The 11,528-nt window shown below is 40.5% G+C and overlaps 1 protein-coding gene across 1 annotated transcript in view; it reads left to right on the top strand.

Annotated features, from left to right (window-relative positions):
- Nucleotides 1–11,528, top strand: part of ca10a (carbonic anhydrase Xa) — a 496,009-nt gene that overhangs the window by 431,475 nt on the left and 53,006 nt on the right. The window lies entirely within an intron of this gene.

Below are 11,528 nucleotides of genomic sequence, written 5' to 3'. Positions count from 1 at the left end.
GCCATCTCTGGTTATTTAATCCCTTCCTTCAGCTACTTTATTTTTCTCAACTGTTAAACCCTGACTGTCCTGTACAACCCAGTTTGCCTTTCTGTCTGAATACATTCATTTTATGTTTGTAAAATTGCAATGTAAAAACAGTGAAATACACCACTACCTTAATTTTGATTCATTGATATTTCCATTTACTGTTACCTACGTTTTGTGTGTAATTTTGTTCTAAATTTGATTGCAAAACAAAGTCTGCATGAAGGACTTCAAATGTGTTTGTCTTTTAACCAAGTATTTCCACTTAGTTTGGGGAGTCCACCTCTTATAGGTCTGCTGGACAAACTTTAGCCCATTAACTATTATATTTATAAGACATCAGCATTACAAAAACAAATGTTGGGCAATTGTTTTGATTAAAATGACTGACTGTAGTATAACTGACTAGTCTGTAGTCTGACTCCGTGGTATAACTCACAAACTCGTAGCTTAAAGCAGATAACCCGTAAGTTGGAGAGGAAATGGCGTCTCACTAATTTAGAAGATCTTCACTTAGCCTGGAAAAAGAGTCTGTTGCTCTATAAAAAAGCCCTCCGTAAAGCTAGGACATCTTTCTACTCATCACTAATTGAAGAAAATAAGAACAACCCCAGGTTTCTTTTCAGCACTGTAGCCAGGCTGACAAAGAGTCAGAGCGCTATTGAGCTGAGTATTCCATTAACTTTAACTAGTAATGACTTCATGACTTTCTTTGCTAACAAAATTTTAACTATTAGAGAAAAAAACTCATAACCATCCCAAAGACGTATCGTTATCTTTGGCTGCTTTCAGTGATGCCGGTATTTGGTTAGACTCTTTCTCTCCGATTGTTCTGTCTGAGTTTTTTCATTAGTTACTCTCCATCAAACCATCAACATGTCTATTAGACCCCATTCCTACCAGGCTGCTCAAGGAAGCCCTACCATTATTTAATGCTTCGATCTTAAATATGATCAATCTATCTTTGTTAGTTGGCTATGTACCACAGGCTTTTAAGGTGGCAGTAATTAAACCATTACTTAAAAAGCCATCACTTGACCCAGCTATCTTAGCTAATTATAGGCCAATCTCCAACCTTCCTTTTCTCTCAAAAATTCTTGAAAGGGTAGTTGTAAAACAGCTAACTGATCATCTGCAGAGGAATGGTCTATTTGAAGAGTTTCAGTCAGGTTTTAGAATTCATCATAGTACAGAAACAGCATTAGTGAAGGTTACAAATGATCTTCTTAAGGCCTCGGACAGTGGACTCATCTCTGTTCTTGTTCTGTTAGACCTCAGTGTGCTTTTGATACTGTTGACCATAAAATTTTATTACAGAGATTAGAGCATGCCATAGGTATTAAAGGCACTGCGCTGCGGTGGTTTGAATCATATCTAATAGATTACGATTTGTTCATGTAAATGGGGAATCTTCTTCACAGACTAAGGTTAATTATGGAGTTCCACAAGGTTCTGTGCTAGGACCAATTTTATTCACTTTATACATGCTTCCCTTAGGCAGTATTATTAGACGGTATCGCTTAAATTTTCATTGTTACGCAGATGATACCCAGCTTTATCTATCCATGAAGCCAGAGGACACACACCAATTAGCTAAACTGCAGGATTGTCTTACAGACATAAAGACATGGATGACCTCTAATTTCCTGCTTTTAAACTCAGATAAAACTGAAGTTATTGTACTTGGCCCCACAAATCTTAGAAACATGGTGTCTAACCAGATCCTTACTCTGGATGGCATTACCCTGACCTCTAGTAATACTGTGAGAAATCTTGGAGTCATTTTTGATCAGGATATGTCATTCAAAGCGCATATTAAACAAATATGTAGGACTGCTTTTTTGCATTTACGCAATATCTCTAAAATCAGAAAGGTCTTGTCTCAGAGTGATGCTGAAAAACTAATTCATGCATTTATTTCCTCTAGGCTGGACTATTGTAATTCATTATTATCAGGTTGTTCTAAAAGTTCCCTAAAAAGCCTTCAGTTAATTCAAAATGCTGCAGCTAGAGTACTGATGGGGACTAGAAGGAGAGCATATCTCACCCATATTGGCCTCTCTTCATTGGCTTCCTGTTAATTCTAGAATATAATTTAAAGTTCTTCTTCTTACTTATAAGGTTTTGAATAATCAGGTCCCATCTTATCTTAGGGACCTCGTAGTACCATATCACCCAATAGAGCGCTTCGCTCTCAGCCTGCAGGCTTACTTGTAGTTCCTAGGGTTTGTAAGAGTAGAATGGGAGGCAGAGCCTTCAGCTTTCAGGCTCCTCTCCTGTGGAACCAGCTCCCAATTCAGATCAGGGAGACGACACCCTCTCTACTTTTAAGATTAGGCTTAAAACTTTCCTTTTTGCTAAAGCTTATAGTTAGGGCTGGATCAGGTGACCCTGAACCATCCCTTAGTTATGCTGCTATAGACGTAGACTGCTGGGGGGTTCCCATGATGCACTGTTTCTTTCTCTTTTTGCTCTGTAGCACCACTCTGCATTTAATCATTAGTGATCGATCTCTGCTCCCCTCCACAGCATGTCTTTTTCCTGGTTCTCTCCCTCAGCCCCAACCAGTCCCAGCAGAAGACTGCCCCTCCCTGAGCCTGGTTCTGCTGGAGGTTTCTTCCTGTTAAAAGGGAGTTTTTCCTTCCCACTGTAGCCAAGTGCTTGCTCACAGGGGGTCGTTTTGACCGTTGGGGTTTTACATAATTATTGTATGGCCTTGCCTTACAATATAAAGCGCCTTGGGGCAACTGTTTGTTGTGATTTGGCGCTATATAAAAAAAAAAATTGATTGATTGATTGATTGACTGGCATTTGGCTTATGTCTAAAACAGGTTAACCCGGGCAGCGCCGGGTTCCCCAGCTAGTACATTAAAAATATCAAAAATGTCATTAATTTTCAAATCCTTATGACAGAGAAATATAACTGAGGCTTAACGTTTTACTGTTTAAATATGAACTTTATCACAAATAGCTGTAAATATAATCAACATACGCTTGTGCATACGTATGTCACACTGCCTTCACTCAGACTGGCAGCTGCTGTGTCTCAGCATTTGTATATAAAAGGGATGTCTCATTTATTTTGGCCCTGCCTAGCTATTCTCTTGTTGCTATAGAACATCCGCTCTGATGGAAAGTGAATGGCAACTGGTTGCTTTGCCTCTGTCTCTTGTAGCTAATGTGACCAAGGGATGATGGGGATCCCAGCCATGCTTGACTGCATTGTAAACACTGCTGTTCGAGTGCCCTCTGATGGACGAACTAAATCATTTCTAGCAAGCAAAGTGTTTTTCTACCTTGTTTATTCAGCTGATATTAGCACACAGCCGATATATCGGTTGGACGCCATGTGTTTATTTGCTAATATTTGACAGACGCGCTTTAATTGTTGCAGTGTGGTTCTCTTTGTACTCATTCTGGTTCTGTCGATTCTGTCATTTGTCTTTGATGGCATGATGATGCATTTGTGTTGCTGAGTCAGTCTCCTCTGCTCTTCCTCAGGTGGGAGGGACGATGTACAACCACTGGCCGCCACGTCTCTCTGCGACTGGACAAGGAGCATCTCGTTAACATCTCCGGCGGGCCGATGACGTACAGCCACCGTCTGGAGGACATCCGGCTACACTTCGGCAGTGAGGACAGCCAGGGCTCAGAACACCTCCTGAACGGACAGGCCTTCTCTGGAGAGTGTTGTTTATCACATGTAGCCAAAACACTTTGGCGTAAACCCTGTTGAGGCGCTGGTGCTGAACGCACATTCACTGCCATTTTAAAATGCTGCGATAAACAAATAGCCTTCTTGGCTTTGATGAACCACAAATTCCGAGTCGCTGCGCTGTCACTGCTTTCCTCCACCGGCTTCATGTGAATAACCAATTTGTGTAGTGACAACATAATTGCAGTGTTGACAGGCAGATTTATATTAATTAATGTTGATAATTTATCCTGCCTCAGAGTGTGAGAGCTGATCCTGAAATACAACACGAGTGTTTACTGCAGTCTTCAGCGCGGACGGCTGATGCGCCTCCACCTACACACGCGCAGTCTATCGAACCTCCTGTTTGGCTTTCATTTGGTATTTCAGCCCCTCTTCACTCAAAGATTTGCCCTTTGGGAGCTACATTGTGTTTGTGGACACATTCTGAGCACAGCACAGAAACTCTGAAGAGATTTGCACTTCACTGCTGTTTTCCACAATGTCACACCGTTGCTGTGTTGCACACAAAGCAACCCCAAGGTGGAGGCTTACAGTGTTAAACCTGACCTAACCCCCCCCCCCCCCCCCACAACCCCACACCTGATGGAAAAACTCCATAAAACCAGCGTGATTCTGAACCTGAAGAGCCAAACATTTTACAGTTTGTAGCAGCTCCAAACAAGGTAAATTCCTATCAGCAGTACATCTGTCCAAGCTTTGCACCCAGTTTGGATTTTAGGACCGAGTCTAAACTTTAGGACTCAGTCTGAACTGTCAGATTTAACCCAAAGGTCAAGACTCATAAGCCCCAAGTCTGAAATTTACGACTCAGTCTAGACTTTTGGACCATCACAATGCAAGTGATACTCCTCATCCAACTCTCCCTAAACAACTGTTCATTTGACACAAAGTCATGGCAACAGTACCAAGAGATCCACCAAAGAGACCTGGTACCAAAGACATCCAGATGTCAGCTTAGGTCACAGGTTAAGGTACCTTGACAATGCATGCGTTTAACCTTCTGGGGCCGACGCCAACATATACGATGGGTAAGACCAAGCTTTACTAAATTATAAATAACTTTTTAATGATATGAGATAGAAACATACTTTTTTTTTTGCTGAAAAGTTACCTCCGCGGACTTTCAAGCCAGCCATCGGCCATCTTTGTACTCCTCATAGAAGCTGTGTGATGACGTGCGCAATGTGAGTGTCCAATCGGAATTAGTTCACCGTCACATGGTTTTCCAAAATCCAATCGTAGGGCAGATTTACCTCACGTGAAAAGCCAAAGATCGTTTTCAGGAGTGATATGTTACTAGTTGTCCCATTTGAATAGCCCCCTCGGTGCTCCAATGCGTACATACTATTCCAGTGTGCCCTGCGCCATTACGCACAGCAAAAGTGAAAGGAGACGGAGCAGATGAGAGCCTCTGATGACCATCTCACGTGCTCAATCAAAGAGTGTGTAACTGTCAGGATTGCTCCACTAGTTTGCATGTGAATGTTTCTGGATAACTCTGTTGCTTTCTCGGCGTAAAGCACTGTTTACCATATCATAATAACAAAACGCATAGACCATTTTGTATATTGTTCAATTCATATTGTTTATAAAGTGTCAAAAACAGTTGTTTATTATAGTTTGCTGTGTGTTTTGAATAAATGTGTGGAAAATTATTTTTCGCTTTATTTCTTTCTTATTTCTGATTGTAAACCTTTATTACTTGTAAAACACACAACAAACTGAAAGCACAGGTAACATAAAACTTGATTGTGGGATGCAGGGAGAGCTGTTAACAGCAATAATAAAACATTTATGCCAGGCGAGTGAACTGTCCAAAAAATGCCCTCGGACCCCAGAGGATTAACGTGGAATTCGTCGTGCCAATGCGACCCGCTGTGTCCCGCTGGACACTGCGTTTATATAAAATAATTATTTCATAGCGGATTAAACATTTGCTCTCAGAGTTTGGCAGGTGAAACCACCAGTGATTGCTTCTGGAATCACAGAGGAATTTTCTACAGCTGCAGCTTTTCTGTCTTGTGTGCTTCATGACGTGGAGAACGCATTTGGAATCATCTTAAAGGTCATTATTTATATATTTATTTACTAATGGCTTGGTAAAACAGCTGCATTTTCATTCCTTCCTATAGTATCTGTAAAATTATGTTTATTATAGATTTAACATCTGTCATGAGCTGCGATGCGCTGACGCAGTGACGCGCACTGACACTCAGCGTTTTTGAATTGTTTGCACATGTTTACATGTAGTTCACAAAATGAATGCGTGCCAGAGATTTTGAACATTTCAAAGTTTCTTTGCGCACTTGCATGCAGCCGTGCACAGTTTACAACAGTTACAATGAGTTTATGTTCTAGCACGGCAGATTGCATGCCAGTGCACGGATCACATTCGTACAATTGTCAAGGCACCTTTAGAGTCCAAGTCCCGCAACCATACAGTAAGACAGGATCTACTCCGATCACCGTACCGCCTCTGGGTAATACTGCCCCTGTGGCTGATGCTGGTATTACATCTAGTGTCTGCATTTCTTAAATTTTGAAAAATGTACGTGCATTAACACTGTGCGACATCAAACGTGCAAACGTGTCATTAACGCCTGTGTGTTGGTGAAGTCCTGCATTCTCAAGGCTGGCTTCATCTGCTGGTGCTTTCATAGAACACATCGCCGCAGTGATGATACTTTTGTGTTTACCCACAAACAAGTGACCTGTTCTTATCACTGGTCGCAGTTCAGTCATTTAAGCATCAAATCACTGTTGTTGTCTTGAGCCAAAGGGATGTTTTCCATCTCGATAATAATGTTCCTCCTCAGTGACATGAAGCTTCAAGGTCCAATAAGATGCTTGAAAATGGGAAAATGCGCGAAATTCTGTCTGTGTCATCTCAGTTTGTAATTGAGTGTTGGCTGTGCATGTCCTTGAAACATGAACAAAGAGAGCAATATTAAAAGTTTCTAAAGCAGAGTGTTCTTGTGAAGTGGCAGCCTGTGGGAGGATGTGGCGGCAGGGACGTGCACGTTTGAGTGGGTGCATGAGTTCTCCAACGCTTTTATCTTTCAATCACTCCTTTATATCATCTAACTCATCACGCCTTTCTCTCTGCTTTCCATTTTACCTCAGCATGCGCACGCTGTTTGATTTAAGGTTATTTTAGACCGCGGCGCATATATACAAAAAGATTAAAATTCACATTAATGACCAATAAAAGCAGCCCTTCAGAATGTCGTCTGCATTAAGAATCGCTCCTGCAGTTTGTCACGGCCAAGCACAAATACACAGACATGTAATTTACCTTCAGAATGTGTAGCTGTCACACCTCCACTCACAGTAAACTGTTCGAGAAAATGTCTACGACTGACCTCTGCGACAAAGTAAGGAAGTGGGCGGAGCTGCACGGGGCTAATAAATCTGCTTTTAGTCGTGAACACGTGTGTGAGGTGGAGTGTGCATTAGCTGACTGGTTGTTCTTCTTGCACCTGGAGGTTAATTTATTCTCTGCTGCTCATCTGCTTCTCGCCTGAAGCTGTTTCTCAGTCTAATCTGAAAATGAAACACCTTGGTATTTTAATAAGTGCTAAAATATTCCAAATGTTGTCTCTCCACCAAGCATGACTATTTTTACTCACACAGAGATCACTCGTACATCCACCTATTCTCTGCTTTTAACAATAAACAGGCTTCAATTATACTAAAAATTAGTCAGACCGATATGGATTTTTTGAGGCCGATGCTGATGACGATATTTGGATGAAAAAATGCTGATAATCGATAAATCGGCTGATTTGCCGATAGCCGATAAATCACCCGATCAGCTGAATGTTTCAACCTCTTAGCAGTAAATGAAAGTTTTTCATGCTAGAAATAAGGTCTACACAATGTGGGCTTAATAAAAAGCGTGACCGACGCAATGAAGCACATACACATTACTACATAAACTGAGTTAATCAAACTGAGCTGAACTGAAACGGGAGAAATGTGGGGTTAATGTAATCGCAAAGTTATTACAAACAATATCCTTATAAACTTACTTGTATGCTTTTGTCAGCCAATCAGTGCAGTGTGACGGTGAACTACGGGGGCCGGTAATGAACACATTTAAGCAGGGGTGTAAGCAGCTCTCAGTGGAATGGAGTCAGAGCTCCATCTACTGGACAAACGGTGCAAGGACATTTTACATTACCGACATAAACATTATTCCAGTAACTGTTCTGTTTATGAGAAATTATCGGAGTTCTTTCGGCAAGATTTTGGCCGATAGTGAGTACTTTGAAAAGGGCTTATATCGGCCGATAATATCGGCCAGCCGATATATCGGTCGGGCTCTACTAAAAATACTGCAGTACTTTTAATGTTCAGTGGTCGTATTCTCTCTCTCTCTCTCTCTCTCTCGCTCACACACACACACACAGACAGACTGGAAGAGTTACAGGACTTGGCTGATGATAGGAAAATGTGAGTCTGCTGCCACCGTGACGTGAGATGGCAGAAAATGGATGAATGAATGAATGAATTATATATACAGTGGAACCTCGGTTTTTGAACAATTTGGTTTAAGAACATCTTGGTTTAACAATATTTTTTTTGAACAAAAATGCATCACCTTTCGAATAAAGTCTTGGTTCACAAACACCTCCACCACAGTAGGTGGCAGTAATGCACCGTGTTGGGTGAAGACTAAGAAGAAGACTAATCATATTTTTGGGGACTACGCTGTGGTTCTAACGGTTTACTTTGTTCTGGACATTAAAAGTTATGAGCCGCGTATTTTTTTTGCAGTCATCATACATGAAGTGGAGGTAACGGGTGAAGGTAACGACAGCTAAAAGTGCTAATGCGGTTAGCATACAACATTAAATCACTGCAATAGAGGCGTCATATCAATTCAGAAGTTGAGTTACCTGATGTTCTTACGGTCTCTTTTGTACAGATAAGGTGAAACTAAATTATCCATTTTATTATAATTACTGTACAGTATTTTGTGTAAGATACTATGCATATTCTTTGTATTTGGTCTGCCTTTTATGCATGAAATGCTATTAAAAGGTAAAATCACAGTGTTCTTTTTGGGGCCAGGAATGGATTAATCCATTTTACATGGTTTCTTATGGGAAAATTGGTTTTGGTTTAAGAACAACTCGGTTTACGAACAACATTTAGAAATCAATTAAGTTCTAAAACGGAAGTTCCACTGTATCATAAATAAATGTCACATGCAAATAAAAAAATCTGTCAAAACCATCAATGTTTTAAGTCTGTATCTTCTGTATAATGGCGAGTTATTTACACTCGGGTAACGTATAAATCGCAGCTCGTTTGCTGCTGCTTCTTGAAGGAACGACATGCAGATCACTGTTCTTCCTCTTCACGCGTCACTTCATTTACAATTTCATGAATGCTCACCGACGGGCTCCTCAGTAATACCGCCCCTTGCTGTTTGTCTTCTTGCAGTGACCATGTGACAGTGAACAGGGTGAAATTGTTTGACTTGTTTATCGCGATATTTATAGGCGGTAGGAATAAACGGCGGGTCTAAAAAACAAATCGGAGAACATTCTTACTGTCAAAGGACTTGTTTGTTTAGAGCCAATCAGCTGCATCAAGTAACAAATATTCTATGTTGCATTCACACTATGATGGGAAATTCAAGCGTTTCCACCATTAGACGTCGATAGAGGACGAACGGTCTGATAATGCTCAAAGTGATTGTTGTCCAAATGTTGCAGAGTGTAACATGATTAAAATATCTCACGTTGGCTTAGAACCTTTCAGTGCATTTTTTAAAAACTGTGCAGTACTCATTTCTAAAGTGTACTTTAGGCATTTGGATTGATTTTTCTTGCAGCCACCCTCTGGTCTCATTTCAGTGAGATGGAGGCTTGACACCTTTGGTGATTCATCATAGCACAGAATTCCTGCTTTTATTTTGTCAAAGCAATACTGAAATACGTTCTGTTCGGGACTGTTTCGGAAACTTTCAGTGTTGCAGTGTTCAGGGACATTGTGACATTTGAGAGAGGTAGTTTTCCAAAGTCATCTTTAAAACAACCAGTTCTCCTTCACTGTGTAACCGCGTGATGCTTCGCCAAACCTGATCGTCTCCACAAAGTATTTGTCTCATATGTGCCTGAAAACAAGAAAATACTTCCAGTGATGGGGTGAACACTTGGAGAAACATGATTTGGGACTCGGTAAACCACAGTAATGTCTTTTCTTTGCAGTATGTCCTTGAAAGTAGCAACAAGAAGAGTTTTGAGAAAGTTTCGTATTTGTCCCTGTGTTAGTACACAATAAGGAAATTATTCTAACTATTATACAGCAGTAAACTGGAAAGAAACCAGTTACTGGCTGAAAGGATGCATGTCATTAAAAACACAAGCTGTGATTGGCTGATTATTTGGTATTGACAAAGCAAATTGAGTACCTGATCCAACATACAGTAGTGTTCAGAATAATAGTAGTGCTATGTGACTAAAAAGATTAATCCAGGTTTTGAGTATATTTTTTATTGTTACATGGGAAACAAGGTACCAGTAGATTCAGTAGATTCTCACAAATACAACAAGACCAAGCATTCATGATATGCACACTCTTAAGGCTATGAAATTGGGCTATTAGTAAAAAAAAAAGTAGAAAAGGGGGTGTTCACAATAATAGCAGTGTGGCATTCAGTCAGTGAGTTCGTCAATTTTGTGGAACAAACAGGTGAATCAGGTGTCCCCTATGCAAGGATGAAGCCACCTGTTGAACATGCTTTTCTGTTTGAAAGCCTGAGGAAAATGGGACATTCAAGACATTGTTCAGAAGAACAGCGTAGTTTGATTAAAAAGTTGATTGGAGAGGGGAAACTTAAACGCAAGTGCAAAAAATTATAGGCTGTTCATCTACAATGATCTCCAATGCTTTAAAATGGACAAAAAAAAAAAAACAGACGCGTGGAAGAAAACGGAAAACAACCATCAAAATGGATGGAAGAATAACCAGAATGGCAAAGGTTCACCCATTAATCAGCTCCAGGATCATCAAAGACAGTCTGGAGTTACCTGTAAGTGCTGTGACAGAAGATGCCTGTGTGAAGCTAATTTATTGCAAGAATCCCCCGCAAAGTCCCTCTGTTAAATAAAAGACATGTGCAGAAGAGGTTACAATTTGCCAAAGAACACATCAACTGGCGAAAAAAAGAGAAATGGAGGAATATTTTGTGGACTGATGAGAGTAAAATTGTTCTTTTTGGGTCCAAGGGCCGCAGACAGTTTGTGAGACGACCACCAAACTCTGAATTCAAGCCACAGTTCACAATGAAGACAGTGACACATGGTGGTGCAAGCATCATGATGTGGGCATGTTTCTCCTACTATGGTGTTGGGCCTATATATCGCATACCAGGTATCATGGATCAGTTTGGATATGTCAAAATGTTATGTTGCCTTATGCTGAAGAGGACATGCCCTTGAAATGGGTGTTTCAACAAGACAATGACCCCAAGCACACTAGTAAACAAGCAAAATCTTGGTTCCAAACCAACAAAATTAATACCTCGCAGATGTGAAGAAATCATGAAAAACTGTGGTTATACAACTAAATAGTAGTTTAGTGATTCACAGGATTGCTAAAAAAGCTGTTTGAACATAATAGTTTTGAGTTTGTAGCATCAACAACAGATGCTACTATTATTGTGAACACCCCCTTTCTACTTTTTTTTACTAATAGCCCAATTTCATAGCCTTAAGAGTGTGCATATCATGAATGCTTGGTCTTGTTGGATTTGTGAGAATCTACTAAA

The sequence above is a fragment of the Thalassophryne amazonica genome, chromosome 18 (assembly GCF_902500255.1).
Source record: "Thalassophryne amazonica chromosome 18, fThaAma1.1, whole genome shotgun sequence".
NCBI lineage: Eukaryota > Metazoa > Chordata > Actinopteri > Batrachoidiformes > Batrachoididae > Thalassophryne > Thalassophryne amazonica.
This window is presented reverse-complemented; position numbering and strand designations above follow the sequence as displayed.